Source organism: Diabrotica undecimpunctata, chromosome 2 (genome assembly GCF_040954645.1).
Source record: "Diabrotica undecimpunctata isolate CICGRU chromosome 2, icDiaUnde3, whole genome shotgun sequence".
In the NCBI taxonomy this organism is placed as follows: Eukaryota; Metazoa; Arthropoda; class Insecta; order Coleoptera; family Chrysomelidae; genus Diabrotica; species Diabrotica undecimpunctata.
In genome coordinates, this window is record NC_092804.1 from 149276862 (window position 1) to 149297654 (window position 20793).

Here is a 20793-nt window from a genome sequence, read left to right on the forward strand (position 1 = left end):
GCCCAGTCTGGTTATACAAAAATCATCGATTTCACGGCAAAATGTTTCGCAGATATCTGAAGCTTTTAAGACATAGGTGGGGGTTACTAGATGACGAATAGATAAAAAGATACTACTATTTTTACCTTGCGTTTTTTTTAAACAATAATTTATGGTCAGAATTTGATTTTTTATCTATAAGTTTTTTCCCTTATAATTTAAATAAATAATATTTATACCATTTTTTTATATCAAGAATATCTTTATTTTCTCGTTTTTTCAATTAAAATTGATAAATAATTTACGGAGATATTTGCAAAAAAACAGTTTTTTTGCACTAATTTATAAATTTAATTAATTTTTTTATTAACAAAATAAAATGTTATTAATACATTTTAACATTGAGGAATTACCGTCTTTTAAATTTGTGTGAAATTTCCCCCCGATCGGTCAAATAGTTTAAAAGTTATTCAATTTGTTTATCCCTGGGACTAATTATTTAAACCATTGAACTTGCCCTATGAATGATGCTAGACAGATTTAACAAATTTCATACGATTTTTTAAGACTTAAACTATCTCAGAAGTTAAATGAATGTTGAGTTTTCATCGAAATTATTTACAAAATAAACGTTTGAAAAGGGGCATGTTTTTTACTTATAAACAATTGTAATAACTTCTATATTTTTTAAGCTACAGACTTGTACGTACAACCATTAGATAGCTGGTAAAAACTCATATTTAACAAAAAAAAATAAATCTTCTATGAACAATAGGAACGAAGTTAGCGACAATTTTTTTGTTAATTATATCTCCATTTTTTATAAACATTAAGAAGTAAAATTTGCACAAATCTTGAATGAAAATCTAAACTTTATATTGAATTTTATAGCTATAAAATTCATCCAATTTTTCGAAACTTCAAACCTTTCAAAACGAAGTTACTTTCGAAAGATCGACATAGGAAACTGGATGGGAAACTGTTTTAGCTCCTCGCTGCAAAATTTAATATTATGTTTACGGATGTATAATTCAAAAGCTTCAACAGTTCTGTAGGAATTTCATCAGGTCCATTTGTTTTCCATTTTTAGCGTTTCTTATTGCGTATTCTACTTCTTCTTTCAATATGTCTGGCCCAGTTGCATTGATTATCTGAGTTAAGTTGTTTCTATCGTCTTCAAATAATTCATTCAGGTATTCTGTCCATCTTTTTATTTCATTCTCTAGATCTACAATAAGATTTCCATCTTTGTCTTTAAGTTTACCTATTTGGCATTTCTTTATGCTTCCTGTTATCTCTTTTACTTTTTTGTGCACATTGAACGCATCGTACTTTTTCTCATAGGTTTCCATTTCTTCACATTGTTCTTTAATCCACTCTTCTTTGGCTTCTTTTATTCTCTTTTTTATGTGTTTATTTATTTCTTTGTATTTGTCTGAGTAATTCTTCATCTTTCTTCTTTGTTCCATCAAGTCTAGTATATCTTGTATCATCCACCCCTTATTCTTTGTTGTTGTTTTTGTAAGATGTTCCTGCTGTTTGTATAGCTGTATTTATGTACTTAACGTTGGTTAACGTTGTTTGTATCGTTAATTTGTTGCTGCACTGAACGGAGGTTTTCATTTATTTTTTCTCCTGTTTCTTGTCGTATATTTTTGTTTCTAAGTTTATTTAAATCTAGTGCCTTTCTATGTGGTCTTCTAATCTTTTTTGGTCTCGCCTCCATCACAGTAACTACCGGGTTATGATCTGAGCCTATATCCTGGGTACGTCTTAGTATATTTAACAGAATTATGATACCTCCTTTCTATCATAATGTAGTCTATTTGATTTCTCACTATTTTTTCTTTGGTATGTTGTGGAGATGTCCATGTATATAACCGTCAAGGAGGTAATTTGAAAAAGGTATTTGTTATTACGAAGTCTTCACTTTGGCAAAATTGAATCAATCGAATCAATTGATTTTCCGAGATTTATGGGGGGTGAAAATTATGTCATCATTATTAATACTGCGACAGACTATTCGAGCAAATTAAAAAAAAAGTAAGTATTTAGGGTGAATTTCAAATGGACTTAATTTTTCCGAGATTTCCCATATTTTCCGGCCAGTGAAAACTATGTAGTTATTCATATTTCGACGAGCTACCCCCCAAAAAAAAAGATGCTTGCAGCTGCAAAAGAAAGCCGAGATAATGTAAATTTTTCCTACGTGTTTCAATTTGAAGTTCCGATGCCGAAAAAAAAACGGAGCTGAAACAGATATCCTCTCCACTTTTCTATGTCGATCTTTCGAAAGTACCGTCGTTTCGAAAAATTAGATAAATTTTATAGCTATAAGTTTCAATATAAAGTTTAGATTGTCATTCAAAATTTGTGCAAATTTTACTTCTTAATGTTTATAAACAATGGAGGTAGGATTTTTTTAAAAATAGTCACTAACTTCGTTCCTATTGGTCATAGAAGGTTTTTTATTTTTTAATGTGAGCTTTTTTACCAGCTATCCAATGGTTGTAAGTACAAGTCTGTAGCTTGAAAAATATAGAAGTTATTACAATTGTTTATAAGTAAAACACATACCCCTTTTTATTTTTAAAATTTATAAATTAGTGCAAAAAAACTGCTTTTTTGCAAATATCTCTGTAAATTATTTATCAATTTTAATTAAAAAAAGGGGAAAATAAAGATCTTCTTGACATAAAAAAATAACATAAATATTGTTTATTTAAAATATAAGGGAAATAATTTATAGACAAAAAATCAAATTTTGACCATAAATTATTGCTTAAAAAAAACGCAAGGTAAAACTAGGAGTATCTTTTCATCTATTCATCATCTAGTATCCCCCACATATGTCTTAAAAGCTTTAGATATCTGCGAAACATTTTTTCACCTTTTTTTGACCAGACTGGGCTATATCTATTGTACCTCAAATTTGAATTCTTGGAACCTTCTTAGCTGCAAATGTACTGATGATGTAATGGCTAAGGAACGCTCGTTTGTGTTCAATTAGTATAACGCTTAGATTAGAGATTATCTCCTGTTTCAACGTACTTTTCTTTTAGCTTTTGAAAATTTTGGCTTTCCTAAAACTTCGTTCATCATACGACACTGTAACTGGCAGCGTGAAAAATATCGGTGCTATAGCAATGTTAGGGTAGCCTTCCTGTTGTTTATTTTCATAAATAAGACTTAACATTTCTCTTGATGTGGTTTCTTTTAAATTTCCATCAATCTATAAAGCATAGTGCTTAATACTTTCTATTTCAAATTTAAATTGTTCAATGTTGAGATCAGCAGTGTAGATTTTTTTTCTTTTCTAATATTTGCAAATTTTTCTTCATTCATTTTTAGGTGATCTGAGTTCCGTATTCATCCGGTCAATAACTTCTAACATGGCTGGTTGATAAACATTCTCAGCACTTGTCAGACTCCATCGCCAGTTAACTCATCAGGCATTTATTTCCTTTTTCTTTGTCTTTTTTCTGAGAACACTGATTGTAGATCATTCATGCGTGCTAATATTTTACCCTCAGTAACGGTCTCAGATGGGGCAAACTTTGTGTAACACTTTAAAAACGTTAAAAGACTTGATAGTTCCGGGCGGCCAAACCTACTGTCACTTTATTTCAAAAGGGTTACTCATAGTTTGAGGTGTTGAGAGATCATAGCTTTTAAGATCCTCAAAAACCTGCGCAACTTTACCGTTATGTTTATACACAGCTTTAATTGTATCTAGTCTTGCAGACCATCATGTCTTATTTTCGGGTTTCAATGTCAGTGGAAAATAGTCGAACAACTTTCCAAAGTGAATCTGAAGCCTCAAAGAAAGAATACAAACTGTTCAAAGTTCCGAAAAAAATCTGAGCATCAATAGTATCATTGGCCGCATTAGCACCAACTAAATTGAGGGACTAAGCAGCGCATGGAACAAAACATACAGGCTCGATTTTCTAAAGTAATCTGGACTGAACTCATTTAGACTTGCCCGCCAATATTGCCACTTGCCATATTTGCTCCATTATCGTAGGATTGACCTCTAGAGTTCTTTAAGTTAACTCCATTTTGGTCTAATTTTTTCAAGACAAGCTTCTATACTAGCGTTTTATTTCTTTTTTTTTCGGCGAGCGTCACAGAACTAGCGCCACGAAAAGGCGTCGTCACGGGTAGCGTCATAGAATAGCGGTACTTGACGAGAGTGTCTTTCACTAAAAGATTCGATTCGTAACGATTGTCAAAATTTAATGAAAGTCATAGATTTTATTCGATTAATAACAACAATAAATCATATGTTTAAATTTTTATAATTCCCGTTTTAAAGTAATTTTATATAAATACAATTATTATTTTTTAAAATTATTTAGTTTACATTAATAATTAAATTTACTATCAAATATAATTTATTTATATTTTCATGATTTCATATAAATATAATTTCATATAAATACAATTAGTAAAACATTTTAAAAATATTCATATGAATACAGTCACAGCAAAACAGTCCATTTGTGTACCTTACGAGGGGGTGGCTGTTAAGTATTCAAAATGTCAAAACTGATCATAATTTGTTATTTTGATTTTTGAAATGTTTCATAATTATTTTTTAATTTAAAAATTCAGAAACATAGTATGAAACTTGGCTTTAGTCTACAGTACCAACTACGGCACCATTTTTTTATTATTTTTTGGCTGAAATCTTTACTTTTTTGATACCAACTGGGAAAAAAACATAAAATCCTTTACTTCCGATATATTTCAGTAGCTTGGTTCTAAAAGGGCCAAAGTCATAAAACGCTGTTTTTGGGAAACTGCTTTAGAAGATTCTTATACAAAATGATCTACAGTTATTGCTAATATTTTTTATATTGCAACACTGTTTTTTTGTCTTGTCATTCTTACATAGATTACGGAATGTTTGGCATCAGTAAAACTGACCCACATTTGTTTTTTTTTTATTGGAAATATGACATTGGCCCTTTTAGAATAACAAAAAAATACTCCAAAATGTTACTTTGGCCCAATTAAGGAATAATAACATTGCAATAATTTGAAGAGATTAATGTTTATTTTATAAAAACATAGTCACAATCAGTAGGATTACAATGGTAATATTACATCTCATCATCTTTCGTACTCCTCATCTGCAATAAAATTATCCGTTGCAGATGGTGATGTAGTCAAAGTATTGAGAAACTGAAGGTAATATGGGCGACTACTCTCCTCAACGTAAGGTAACATGTCTTTCAGATGTTGTGTTTTATTCGCTGGTATGCCCAATGGTTTATCAGAGATTGGTAACAAACGAGTAGTTCCAGAATGTCTAGTTCTTGTTCTTAATAAGCTCAATGTTTTATAAGGCTCATCGTCGGTAAAGGAGTTTTTGTATTTCATCACGCCAAGATTTTCACTTGAATAGTAAATAAGTCTTATTTTAGACCACACCACTGGTTGTCCTTGAGTATTGGTTTTTTCATGCTGAAATTTGCCAGATAATAATGATTTAAAACAAAGAAATTCTTCTTGCTTCATTTCTTGAACAAAAATTGGTGGTTTTCTGGGTATTAGACGAATAAGGTTAGCCCAGTCTCTAGGAATATCTATCCTGGCAGTAGTAGAATTTTTAGTTTTTTCTATTGCAGCATGTATAGTGTCTGCTTCCATGTGAGTGTGTCCGGGTACTAGAAATTTGTGATAAATATCAATCTTCCTTCCTTGGTGTTTGGAATGTTCAATAACGGTAAGAAGCATAACTGATAGTAAAATATTTCGATTTTGCCCAGGGCAGCAGTCGCTATACATAATGATTTTATTTATATGAGAGGGAATACTATTTAGGTAGGTGTATAGACAGGAAGCAATTTCTTGTCCACCTCTTTGAGCTATAGTTTCATTCCATAGGTAGCATTTAGCTGAGTTTGTAGTTCCTTGCGTCTCAAAAATGGTAAGGTTCAGAGTCCATAATTTTCTTTTATAGAATGAAATGCTGCTTTTTAAGTAGGGAGTGGGCAAACATTTTTGTAGGTCAAAACTGAATACCACCAAATTTGGATTAAGTTTGCAAGCCAGTCTATCTTTCTTTTTCTCTTCATAAGCAAACTCTGCTAAGTGTTGATGTTGTAATTTTTCACTTTCAAGTTGGGCTCTTTCATTTTCATCTGTAACGGATTTAAGGAGTAAAGAAAACTTATCGCAAGTAGTACACGTATCATTATACGGTTTTTTAAAACACAAGTTAAATTCTTCCACGAAAATTTGTCTGTACAGTGATTCGTTTCTAGGTGTTATGTTGTTTTCTTGGCAATACTCACAATATAGCCTATACATTTTTGAAATAGAAAGATCGGGAGGCAAATATTTCTTTGCAGTTTTCTCTCGAGCGTAGTGACTTTGAAACGAAGGAAACATCAGAATGTGTTGCCTTATTACATCTTTCTCCTCTTCCTTTATTTTTGGATGGTTCGTATGTTTTCCACGACCATCGCTTGAGTAAATATTTGATGTTGAGGAACGCTTTTTGTTCATTATTACCCGAACTTTTTTTAAGGTTACATCTAACGTTGATAAAAACATAACTTGGCCAACCTCAATTCTCTCTGAGTTACAATCTAAATAATATTGCCTGCTATACTTTCTTCTACTTGTTTCATTACGGTCTCTTATTCTTTGTACTGCCTTCTCTCTTTCTTGAATGTGACTGGCAATAAACTGATTTTGAGCTTCCCAAGCAAGATTATAAAATTCACTAAAAATGGTCTGCCTTTCTTCATTTGATAATTTTTCAAAACATTTCTTTCGGCATTGACATGGATTTTTTAATGATTTCTCTGAAATCTTTTTACCTTGAATTGTAACATATTCTTTTCCAAGTGTTTTTAAGTTCTTTCTTTTATTCTTTTCCCAATTATTTGGATTACGCTTCCTTTTTCTAATTTGTTCTCCGTCCAGAACTTTTTTTCTTCCTCTTCTATAAGAAGTTTCATTCCAGACAGTCAGCGTATGTTCTGATTCTGCAGTAATATGATTGTCTTTTTGTATTTTACTAGGTTCTGAGTTGTCCGAGTCAGAAGCGTCACTATCATAAGGTTCAAATTCATCACTTGAACTTCCATCAAAAGTCTTAAATCGTTCTGAGTTATCATCTTCTTCTTTATATATCACAGAAGATTTCGACCTCAGTTTATTCTTTATTATATTTTTCGATGATGATTGTTCAGTTGTTATATCTTGTAATTTATTGTCTGAAACAAAGAGAGCAAAAAATTAATTATCTGAAACAAAGAACTATTTACATTGGTTTATCTACCTGGCGAAATGCTTAGTCCAGGATCATAGTTTTCTTGTAAAACAGTCGAATCATCCTGTTTTGGAGGCAGCGGCACATTATCTAAAATTTAAATAAAAATTGTTATTAAATTGCACTAAGTGATTTGAAAATAAGATTTATAGGACTGAAATGTCTTAGCATAAGTTACTAATATTCATACAGTCGGCCTAGTCACTAAATTTGTCCTACATGGTACATTTTTTGAGTATACAATTTTTTACTTAGTTATCATTTCCTCCTTACATCTAAATCTTGTAATATTACCAATTTTTAAAATAAAGTTAACCTATTTACTTACCGGCTTGTTTATTTGCTTCCATTTTGTCTAACTTACACAAGTTAACAAGTTTCTTTCCACGGTATAACTGCTCCATCACTTTTTGTATTATAAAACACACACTCAGAGGCCTCAGAGCCACTGTCGATTTTTTAATACAAAGATTAGGTACTACTTTTGCACTCACGATAATGTGTATAGACAGAAACCTAACCTAGAAATAAGGGGCCAATGTCAAATCAAATCGAAGAAGGTTTTGTTAAAAAAGGGCCAATGTCAACATTGGCCTGTATAGAAATAAAATTTTTAGAAGCATTGAGGCTGAAGTCTACATTGGTCCTTTTTGCTTTAAAAATTAGTGTTGATTAGAGATTGACATTGGCCAAAAGTAATGCTGTAAGTCTGTTGTTACTCTATCTAGACATTGGCCCTTTTTACACAGTTTTGTTTATTTGAAATCTAAGACAAAAATGCACTTATGCCCAAACAGTCTAAAATTGACATTGGCCCTTTTAGAACCAAGCTACTGATTTGTTTTTTGTCCATGCAAAATATCTTATAATATCTGTTGCCTTATGTTATTGACAATAATTTTAAGAAACTCTATGTAAAAAATACTAGATTTACCCTTTTTTATGCCTCTCAGCATGTTGTTGTAGAGTAACATTGTAATGCGACATAGGTTATACTGTGTTCAAGAACTTTTCACTGGATAGATCACTGAAGTCAAACTCTGCTTTAGTTTCTCGAAATGGATTCCCTTGCTTTTCTAGAAATAGAATAGCAGCGCAACACCGCCTTTCAGTGAGACTCTTCTTGATGAATCTGATTTTGGAGTTCTGCATTAATACCTCCCTTTCACAAATAAGTAAAGTTTTTCACCAACAAAAAATAATTTGGTATATAGTGTCAATGTAATAAAGCTGAAAAATTGTGCAACAAAATCAAATAAAATTAGACCATATTGATTGTTGTATTTTTAAGTTAAGTTTTAAGTTTTTATTATTAATATTATTATTAAGTTAAAAACTTTTCAAATTTTGCCGCCCATGAAATTTGCCTACTGGGGTACGTGCTATCCTGGAACGCCATAATTCCAGGCCTGAGTTTTTTTGGCATTAAGGAGGATTCCCATGTAACCAGAATTATTAATTATATTGTTTAAATAAGAGGATTTAACAGGGTTACACTCTTCTCGCCCAGGGGTCGATTAGGACATTTATATTGACAACACAAGTTAGACCTCGGATGGTGTAGGTATAAACGTTTAGAAAAAACATGGGGAGTAAAATGAAAATGATCTTTTAGTTAAATTTTTTATAACCTGAGGACCTGATTTTATCCAACCCGACATATTTGTCGAAAAAAAATTAATTTAATTAATTATCAAAAGATTAGGCTTGGGTTCCATATCTAAGAATTGGTATATTCACAAAATAGCCTAGACCAAAACAGCTAACACAAAATAGCGTCAAAAGACTGAAGTATTAAAAAAAAGTTTCGATAATGTGTATCATATATTGAATAATACATAAATTTTTAATTATTACATGAATTTGGGAGTAGTGTATATGGTACTCTGCCTGTATTATTTAAAGGGTGAAGTGGGTAGCTCTAAACTGGATACAGTAGGTCAAGAGCCCATATAAAAGATGAGAGATGGGGGGTAACACCTCTATAAAAATTCGTCCGGTCCTGTAAGGGCCCTTATTCTAGGGTTATAGATAAAGACTACAATGGCGATAAAAAATGTCTAATTGAAATGTGCAGACTCATTACCGGCTACATGAGACCAACTGTTCTGGATAAATTCTGTAAAGCTTCAGGTCTCTCGAATCTTGACTACCGTCAACGAATTCACTGAAATATCCAAACAAACCTTCGACAACCGCCAACCGCCACCCCCTTTTTGCCCACGAAGCATATTAAAACAAACTAAAATAAAGAAAGCGCGTTCTTAGCGCCTTGCTAAACGAACCACCAATCTGATATTCATAAACAGAAACTCCACAAACAATACTTGCTTTCAAGTGAGTCAAACCTTATTAAATGGGCCTGCTGAACAGAAATGACGATAAGTATGACTGCGGTGCAATACAGAACATCTATTAGCTTGCCCAGACTGCCCACATATATCCAACCAGCATTGGGTACAGCCCAGTACTGGGATCAGAAACTATAGTTTCAATAACTATAACTTTTTTTTGATTTCTATTAGTTCTCCTAGTTTAATTTTTCAATATTGCTAACAATAACTAGGAATTAATATTGAAAAGACAAGTGGTTTATCATTAAGAACCCTAATATTGAATTATTTATTGTTTTCGTTTGTTTCTTTATAATTGTTTAACTTCTTATTTCTTACTCGTATCAGTAACATATTGTACATAATATTTAAATAGAAACCTATATCTTCATTATTAAATAATCATCTATCTTTGACGTCATAATTATTATGATATAGTAATCAAAATCTCTCAGTAAATAACTTTAATTATATAACGTGGTGCACATTATACCGTAACACCAATAAAAGTAATACATCGTAGAATTATGAATTAGAAGATTTCTAATTTAAATAAAGAAAGTGTTGACACGGTCAAGGCCGCTAGCCGTAGCGAATTATTTAATATAAAAAGTAAATATTCAATGGTATATAATATTGATATTTTATAGTGAATGAATACATGTACGAGTATAGAATTTATTTAAATATGGTATTTATAATAGGAACAATTGAAACTCGGTCAAGAGACTACATGAATTAGTTTTTTTTTTTTTGGGAAAGATATTATTTACTAATGTAACAATCCAAATATGTTACGCCAGGTCAGTGACTAGCCGACTAGCGTCACGCAAAACAAATAAGTTTGTACAAATATTTAACGAACGAACTTGATTCATATATATGTAATTTTTATAGTTAGAATAATATTTGGTGATCAGATATCAGGTATAAAAGGAAAAAGGAGCAGGATAGATTAGATTAAATTATGTGAGGTCGTTAAGGCCAAGCAGTAGGCAACGCATTTTTGAGACTTTTTTCTTGTCTTTATCCTGATGGCATGTATTACCAATGGAATTTTAGTTGATTGAGTTTTCAGATCCGGAATTTCTCTCTGATGTGGCTTTTCGATAGTCCACAAAAGGATTCTGGATCCTGGAATGGGGTATTAGCCCCTTCTTTTGCGAGTCTGTCAGCTTCTTTCATTACTTACAATTCTCTTGTGATCTGGCACCCCCAAGTTACTCTGTTGCATTCCGCCAGCTTCTTTAAGGATTGTTTACATTCCCAAACCCAAACCAACTTTTACTCACAAGTAAACCAATTAAGAGCCTTTAAGGGGCAGCTTGGCTGTTTAATAAAATAAAGTCTTTTACCCTACGAGTGTTTTGGTTGAGACATTCTTAGACACTAATGTATAAAGCATGTTTTTCTACCTGAAAGATAGTTGGAGCGTTTCTAAGAGATTTGGATAGCCTTAAATTGGGCCAAGTAACTCCTACTCCTGCCCTTTTATCTATCTTACATCCATCAGTATACTATACGAATGAAGCTTCTTTTAGTTTCGATTGAACTTCTTCACACATTTGGAGGTTTTTATAACCACTTCAAAGGGTATTTCGAAGTCGAATTTAACTGGCATGGCGTCTGTCGGCCTAACCTTAGAATCCAATGGTATTTCTTCCAAGATTTTTAGGTAGCCAACTAGATCTCCAGGTTTCATTATTTGTGTCTGTCGCAGTTTTAATAAGGTGGTTAATGCCTCCCTCCTTATGCACAACTGCAAGGAAGGAAAATTCAGCATCGCCTCTGGAGCTATAGTGGAACATGTTGACATTGTACCTGATTCTTAGACTAGCTGGCCGCTGCACTTTTCGCAGCTTGGCATTAGCTGTTATTTGTGATGCGTATGTAACCATGGGCCTAATAATCGTTTTATATGATAAGAGAGTCATTTTCGGTTTTAAGCTCCAAGTCTTTTCAGATGTCTTGCGGCAGGTCCAACTTGCTACCAAGGTTCTAGATAGGATTTTTTTAATATGACTATTCCAGGTGAGTTTTTGATCTAGCGTTATCCACAGATATTTTACTTCTTTGGAATAGTCTAATGTGATGCCATTCATAATTGGAGCCTGTAAATTGTATTTATGTCTCCTTGTGAAAGGTATCACAGTCATTTTTCTGGGGTTGACATTTAAGCCCCCGAGCATTACCTTTTAATTTCATTAAGAGTATTTTGCATTAGACTAGATATAGTCTGGTCATGTTTGCCCCTAGTTGTAACAACTAGGTCATCTGTGTAATCTTGGGTTGTAAAACCGGAATCATGTAACTTAGTGAGGTCATCCACAAGCAGAGACCACAGCAGGGACGATAGTACTCCCCCTTGAGGGCGCTCCTTTACTGCTGTTACATTCACAGATTCTCTCCCAATACTAGCCGTGATAATTCTGGTTTTTAGCATTGACTGAATCCATTTTATTATTTAATCTTCAATGCTTCTCTTTACTAGTGCTCTTTATATGGATTCAAATGAGGTATTATAGAATGCTCCCTCTATGCCAATGAAAGCGTAAAGAGCTATTTCTTTTGCCACTATTGTCTTTTCAATACTTTCGACTAGGGAGTTCAAAGCATTTATAGTGGATTTGCCTGTCTAGTAGGCAAATTGATATTTGTAAAGCAATTTTCTCGTTAGAGTTTCGCTTCTTATGTAGTAGTCTAGTAGTTTCTCCATTGTTTTTTAGGAGAAATGAGGTAAGGCACATGAGGTGATAAGACTTCGTTTCGTCCGTAGGACGTTTTGGAAAGCCGCTGTAGTTGTGACTGTATTTGCATAAAGTTTTTTAGAGTAAATCAGAAAATATTCTGTCCTTTCTTGGGATTTAAAAGGTTTTAAGCTTTTAACGGCCAATTCGATTTTGTTTTTTGTAAAGATTTTATTCGTAAGTATCCTACTGGTTCCAAGTCCCTTGGAACCTTTGCCAGCTGGATACTTTGCGGTTTTTCTTCAAGTATTTATTGAGGGCCACGAAAATAAGTTTTTAACAGCTCTATAATAGTTTCCGTTGGTTTCTCGGGATTGTCACCATTCTGCTTTTTGATCAGTCCGATTTCATTTGTGTGATCTATTGAGAGAACCTTTTTGAGTCGTTGTGCTGGGGCTAATTCTGTTATCCTCTCAAATCACCTCGAAAAGAAAGAGTTACTTAACATTTGATTGAAATTAAAAGTTAATGTTTATTGCTTAAAAAATAACTATACTTGGAAAAAAAGTGCAAAAAATTGAGTTTTCTCTTTTAATTCTTTTTGACTCCTTAAACATAATTTACAGCCTTCATAAACCGACTAGAAAAAATTTATAATACCACTGAAATGTGTGTTAAATTTCATTAGGATCGGTTTAATATTTTTTGCATAATAATTATTGCATTCTAGGGTCCACAAAAAAAATTGCGAATTTGCAAAATTATGCTGGGCCGAAAATAAACACTTTAAATCGTTAAAATGCATTTTTTACATTTTGTATATAAATAAAAGCTTAGTCTTTTAAACGCATTTTGAAAAATTGAAATCGATCAACCAGAAGAGCTTAGTGAATTTTTTGGCTTATAAATAATTAAAATAACTTTACACATATCAATGTCAAAATGTTTCACTCAGCAAATTAAAGTGCTTGTTATTTACAAGAGAAACGTGATCCAATTAAATCACAGCTAAAATTATTCAACCAAATCCTAAATTACGCTGATGACAGTAGGTTTTTAGGAATGATCTTCGATACGAAACTGACATGAAAAAAACATACATAATAGAACTAATAAGATCTAAAATAGATTATTTATTACTGAATAATATATTGTTATATATTGAAAATAGGAATGTGAAACCAACATTCTACGAAAGAGTTAGGCAAACTCTCATGGCATTACAAATTCCGATACCAAATACCTATTTCAACTTTATAAGAATTACTCCTCATTGGACAATAGCATTCTTTAATCCGACACATCCTTAAATATCTTTAGAAAGAACGATACTTCCTACTCCTTCAATAAAAAATACGTTTATAAAAAAACAAAATTATCTAAGTTCTATCAAGTATACACAGATGCGTTTAAAACATCTACTAGAAGTGGGACAGCTGTCTTTACTTCAAATATTATACTTGAGTATAAACTATCATCCTTAAGTTGCATACATACCGGTGAGCTATATGCCATCTACCAAGCTCTGACTCATATTAACCCCGGTAATATAACTAAAGCTCTTCTAACTACCGCTTCCCTCAGTTCCATCATTACCATTAACCAGCTTTACAAAACACTTCAAATTACTCTCCTAATTAAAAAAGAACTAGCTACCATACAAAACAACAACCATACTGTACAATTTCTTTGGGTTTCTTCACACATTGGACTTCAAGGGAACGAAGAAGCGGACAGCTTTGCCCAACAAGCAAGAAACAATGAAACCGCGAGTAAAGTGAGAAATGTACTGCTAAATGGCTTAAAATCATTTGTTAAAGTGAAGGTCGAAAACTGTCCCACTGACAAAACCAGTGGGACAGTTTAACTTAAAAACTTCGCGAAGTGCAAACATATGTAAAACCGTGGAAATATCAAATTGCAGAGCTCATCAAGTCGTCATTACTCGACTTCGTCTAGGACATACCCGACTTACCCACGGGCATATAATCGGCCACACTAATCCTGCTTTATATGACAATTTTAATGTTCCACTCAGTATTAAGCATGTCCTTGTAGAGTGTCTAAGATACGAGTTGCAGAGACAGACTAACCACATCATCGGATCAACAAGTGAAACCTTAGGAGAAAAATGTAAAATTAAACAATTGGAAAAAAAAAGACATTAACTTAATATTTATAAGTAAATTATCTCATGTATAAGTTTATACATCGCTAATAACCTCAGAAGTTTATACGACAATATTTGTAAATAAAAAAAAATCAAAATTTGCAGACTTACAGAACTTTAAGAGATGCTTCATTAAAAAAACAATTCATTCGGTTTATTGGGGTTGTCGAGATACAGAAGCTTAAAGTTGGCATGCATTTGCCGTCTAACCTTAAGTGATAGAGGGCTCGTTTTTAAACAAACACCCTTGTTTTGGCAAGAATAGCTGTGGTCATTGAATATTTTAAACTCTTAAATATCTAATAGACGATTTTTTAAATTTTTACCTTGTTTAAAAGCATATTTTACGTCAAAGTGACGTTAATTACTGGTGGTGAACCCAGAATAGGTTGATTAGAATTAAAAAACCAAAATAAAATAAATCTATTTTAAAAAATAGAAATTAACAGTAAAATAGAAAATAGAAAGTAACAAAATGGAAATTATAGAAAGAAGTTTTTGCTGTTCTTCGAGTTTGGCAATTGCTTTTGTTTTCTCGGCATCTATCAAGTGCACTCTAGGCATTTTGGACGCGTTTAATACCTTTTTATTTTATTGTTCAATACGCGCGAAATTTTTGGCAAGCACTTTGACATTTAGCAAATTCGTACGACACTGCCATTTTACAGTATTACAATATAAAAACTAAGGTGTAAACTATTCAGTAATCGCAATAGTACTTTTTATATAAAAATTTTTTATGTGATGTATCCATTGACAGTATGCATAAATAGACAAAAAAATCGTTTTGGCGTAAAAAGTCGCTCGAAGTGCATAGCGGGTAGTGTTGGGGTAGCACTTTTTTCCCCATTATTGCTAGTTTTTAAACAATAAGCATTCAATTGTTAATTTCTAGCTATTTAAATGTTAAACATAGATGTAAAAAAGCAAAAATTTTCAATTTTTTTCAGACTTTGTTAAATAAAAAATTAAGCAAAGGTTTTATTAAGATTATTAACCCTTTCATTACTGTGAGGTCATCGATTTTACCATAATTTTTAAACGGGCCTCTAGTGTCGTTTTCTAACACAAAAGAGCTTTAAGAAGAAATTGAAAAGCTCTCAAATATTTCTGAAAATGAATCCGAGGAAAAACCTTATGCTGCCTCGGAGTCTGATTATGTACCTGGTGATGATTCTGCCCCAGATTCTGACGAAGTACCTGATAATACTCCTAACCGTGTGGATATAAACATCACTACTTTCGACGAAGAAAGTTCTGATAACGGGGAAATATCTGAAGATGAGTCTGAAAGGAATGAATTGACTGCACAATGGAATATACCAAATACAAACTTTGGCCCGAAAAAAGAAATTCCTACCCAGAAAAATGGTATAATAATATTAAATATTGATAAATGTTCTCGTCGTGTTGATATTTTACTAAAATTATTTCCGCGTAGTTTATTTAGGCATATTGCTTCCTGTACAAACCAAAGAATAGCAGGACTTTCAAAAAACAGAAATATAGAATTAAACACGAAAAAAACAGATATGTGCGAAATGATGACAGTGATTGGTTGTATTATGGTTATGTTTTTCAATAAAGTACCATCTATCTCATAGATCAAGATATGAGAAATATGGAAATACGTGCTTGGCGGAGGAAGGCGATGGATAGGGACGACTGGAAAAAATTCTTGGGGAGGCTAGGACCCACACAGGGTTGTAAAGCCAAAATGATGATGACCATCTATCTCACACTACTGGTCACAAAAATAATCACTTTTAAATACAAAAAAATATAAAAAATCCCTATTTCAAGAGATCGCTGTTTATTCCTGCTATCTAAGTCCCACTATAATAATCCTGAAAGAAATGATAATACATAAGAAATGTACTACATCGATGAAGTGGTTTCTTGTTTAAAACAAACTTTTGTAAAGGCGAGGATTGAGAGTTCCCATCACTCCATCGGCGAATCAATGACTAAGTTCAAAGGAAGATCTTCCTATGAAGCCAATACAAAGAGGTATAAAAATGTGGCAACGAAGTGATTCTTTCATAGGATATATATATATATATATATATATATATATATATATATATATATATATATATATATATATATATATATATATATATATATATATATAACTGTTTTGGATGGGTTGGAGTCAATAAAAGGGCTATTGGTTAACTATTTTTTATCTCGAGCTTTCAATTGTGTTTACAATTATTATCAAGAGCTGCTAAAAAAGACAAAATATCTTACAAAGTTGAACTAGACAGAAATAACAATTTTTGTTAACTCACCAAATAAAATTAGTTTAGTAAATAAAAATTGCTGCTAATACATCCCAAAAATAATTAATATAAAAATGTCCTAATCTAATAAATGCTTCTCTGAAATTTTAGTATAATTTTGAAAACATTTTTTTTTAATTTTTAATACAAAAAAAAATTGAATTTATAAATAAGTTAAAATAGCAACCAATTACAAATAATCCTCAATGTCATAAATGCCAACTTAAAATTTTTATTTTTGACAATTATATTGCCAAAAATAAAATTTTGTTTAAAAATTCTTTTTTGTTTAGTAACAAAAAAGAAGAAGATTTATTCACCATTGATAGATGTCTGAAAAAATGTAACAGATATATGAAAAATTAAATCAAAATGTGACATTTTACAAATTTTATATATAAATTATAAAGAAAGAATATAATTATAAATTTTGCTTAGATTTTAAATTTCTGATCTTTTGTTTAAATTATTATCACTTTTGCTAATACAAACCATTTCCAAAAAAGTCCTTTTGAATTTATTACTTTCACTACATAAAATTTTAATGTTATCAAAATCCATAATATGGTCTTTATCGATTACATGCTCTGCCAAAGCACAAGATGGTTTTTTAATTCTGCAATCACTTTTGTGAGAAATAATGCGATTTGAAAGATTTCTTCCGGTCTCACCAACGTACTCAGCTTCACACTGAGTACAACTAATGCTGTATACTACATTCGTTTTTTCAAATTTGTCTATAGGATATTTAGTTTTGGAATATAAAGATGGAAATAGTTTTGATGTTCTTTGTTGCTATTTTTATATTGTCAATAACCTTTAGTGTTTGTATTAATTTAGGTCTTAATGATGGTATAAAAGGTAGTGAATGATAATAGATGTTCTGATTGTTAGATACAATGTTTTGAGATTTAGCAAGTAATGGTGTTATATTCTTTCTTTATAATTTATGTATAAAACTTGTAAAATGTCACATTTTGATTTAATTTTCGATATATCTGTTACATTTTTTCAGACATCTATCAATGGTGAATAAATCTACTTTTTTGTTACTAAACAAAAAAGAATTTTTAAACAAAACTTTATTTTTGGCAATATAATTGTAAAAAATAAAAATTTTTTTGGTTGCTATTTTAACTTATTTATAAATTAAATTTTTTTTGTATTAAAAATAAAAAAAAATGTTTTCAAAATTATACTAAAATTTCAGAGAAGCATTTATTAGACTAGGACATTTCTATATTAATTATTTTTGAGATGTATTAGCAGCAATTTTTATTTACTAAACTAATTTTATTTGGTGAGTTAACAAAAATTGTTTTTTCTTTCTAGTTCAACTTTGTAAGATATTTTGTCTTTTTTAGCAGCTCTTGATAATAATTGTAAACACAATTGAAAGCTCGAGATAAAAAATAGTTAACCAATAGCCCTTTTATTGACTCCAACCCATCCAAAACAGTTATATATTTTTTCCAAACGAGTCACAAGTACTTCTTTTTTCTTATTCTTATATATATATATATATATATATATATATATATATATATATATATATATATATATATATATATATATATATATATATATAGATACAATTTTAATATTTACTCGGTATCAGATGTGTGTCTATCTTTTGATAGATTTTTCACTTTCGTTCAACCTACTACACACCCTAAAATTTCCATAGAAATTTTAGGAGAAAGTTTAGAAACCTATAAGGCCAATCGGGTAAACGTAGCTAAATTTGAAAATAACAAAAATAAACAAGGGGTGATATGAAGTTTTTAGTTTTTAGATTTTAGATTAGTTAGAATAGAAGTTTTTTTCCTTCATCAATGGAAAGATACGAAAGAAGTGATGCTGATGTCCAATTGTCAAAGTACAACTGTTGGAATTATCAACAGAAAGCTGAAAACTGAAGAAAAATCTGAGTTTACTTGTCCACAAGCAATTATTGTTTTCAATAATGTAATAACACGTTAGCAAATATGATATGGACCGAAAATCTGCGAAATGGTGGAGAAAAGTTTTTTATAGATGATGCATGTATGTAAATTCTTGGATTATTTACAAGGATTTGCATAAAATAAGTGTATACAAGATAATACAAAATTGTCAATTTTCTGGTGCCACTAGCAGAACAGCTAATAGAATTAGAAAGATTGAAATCAAATGTAAAAAGACGAATAAGTGGCCGTTCTGGAAGAATATCAAATCTAAACGACAGAAACAGATGATCAGCATGGAAGACCATTTGCCACAACAAATACCTACTATAAGAAAGTGTTTTAGAAAACAAGAAAGTGTTATAAATCAGAAACTCGAACTACGACTATTTGTACAGCGTGCAATGTGCCTCTATGCAAAAATTGTTTTTTACTACATTATTCATAAGAAGTAATGTTTTTTTTTGTGTAATGTTTTTTTTTATCTTGAAGATAAGTTTGTTTCTTTACTGATGGGATTTATTTATCCCACCATTTGTCCCTTCTAAGGATACAAGGATACACAACAATGTAAAAAAATCATTCGCTCTGTCAGGTCTCTAGGTATGAACGAATATCATTAAAGTCATTTTAAACAGTTTTATTTGCCTAAAATGAAATCAGTAATAAAAGGGGTTAATGCAATGTACATCCCGAAGTGATTCCAGTAAAAAATAGACTCTTATAGAAAATGTCCATTATGGGCTGCTTTTCTATACGCGAAAGCTGTTGAATCGATTTTAATAAAATTTGGTGGACTGTTTTATTATATTATAAAAATTTTTTAGCAAGGTTAATAAATTAAAACATTTTTAGCCAGTCGGATTTTATAGGAGATTTAATTATCGCTGTTTTATTTTATTATTACTTTGCTCCAAAATAAATCGTTTTCGAGTTATAAGCAAGTAAAATAGAAGAAAAAATTCTGTTTTAATTATTTTGAAATATTTAAATTTTTTATTAATTCTATTTGAAAAAGAGGATAAGTCCATAATTATTATTATTGAAGTTTTTATGCAAAAATCAGAACAACACTTCTCACATCCACCTCAATACAGTTCGGCCTTGGTCTATGAGGGCAAAACGCATCCTACTTGACTATTCATTCTTTGGGGAATGAAGAACACATAGAATCACAGCTGAACTCAATATCATGCTGATAGACAGTATTTCAACAATTATAAATTATTTTTAAATATTTATATAGGTACAAAATTGTAATATTTTATTTGATGTAATAAAGCTTAAATTTTTGTGTGAGAAATCCCACTAATATATCTGCTTGATTTATATACATAATATACTTAGTTTGAAAATAAAAATAAAAAAAAATTAATAGGATTTGTTTAAAAGTCCAGTCGTTTAATGGCATATGATAGTGTTTATTGATAAAAACAGCTATAGTTAAAAATTAAATTAAAATTAAAACAAAATTTAATTTAAGTGTAATAAAAAATCTTATTAATTCGGGACAGTTGATCAGAGGGACGGTTAGTGAATACGTGACAGATCTATAACCTTATTAATTAAAGGTTAATATTTATTAGCCTAACATCGCTAATGAAATTATTAATTCCATAGGCATTGTAACTTCAAAATAAATAAATTGTTTTTAATCCTTTCATCTAAATATTAGTTTAATTGTTCTTATGATAATAAACTTTCACTTGTTACTTATTATAATTTTAATTTTACCTCTTCTAAATAATTCCCATAGTTCCTAATTGCACTATAAACCCAAACAATAATTAATAATATTCAAACAACAGGTCAATGTATCACAGCCAGCTTAAAAACTTAAAACTTAAAAAAGAAAGTGCGAACTAGCGTGCGCGGGCGGCGAATCGAGCGAAACAGCCGGCTACTTCCAACCCGCCAACGAAACTGAAAGTGTAAGTCACGGTCTTCGTCGGATGGACAACCTACTGGTTGCTGTGTATCCAAATCTGGTGCACCAGATCAGATGGAGATGGTTAAGAATAATCGAATGTGCATGTCGACCGGAGTTACTGCATTTTTCGAAATTGCACAATTTTTTCTGTTATCAAGCCATCAGAAAAAGT

At 31.1% G+C, this 20793-nt stretch overlaps 1 protein-coding gene across 2 annotated transcripts in view; it reads right to left on the reverse strand.

The window, feature by feature from the left end:
- LOC140435035 (uncharacterized) overlaps positions 1-20593 on the reverse strand; it is a 198624-nt gene extending 178031 nt beyond the window's left edge. For both annotated transcript variants that reach the window (XM_072523715.1, XM_072523714.1), the window contains exon 1: positions 20426-20593. The gene's annotated coding sequence lies outside the window, so the exon portion shown is untranslated. The remainder of the gene's footprint in view (positions 1-20425) is intronic.
- Positions 20594-20793: the final 200 nt, after the last annotated feature.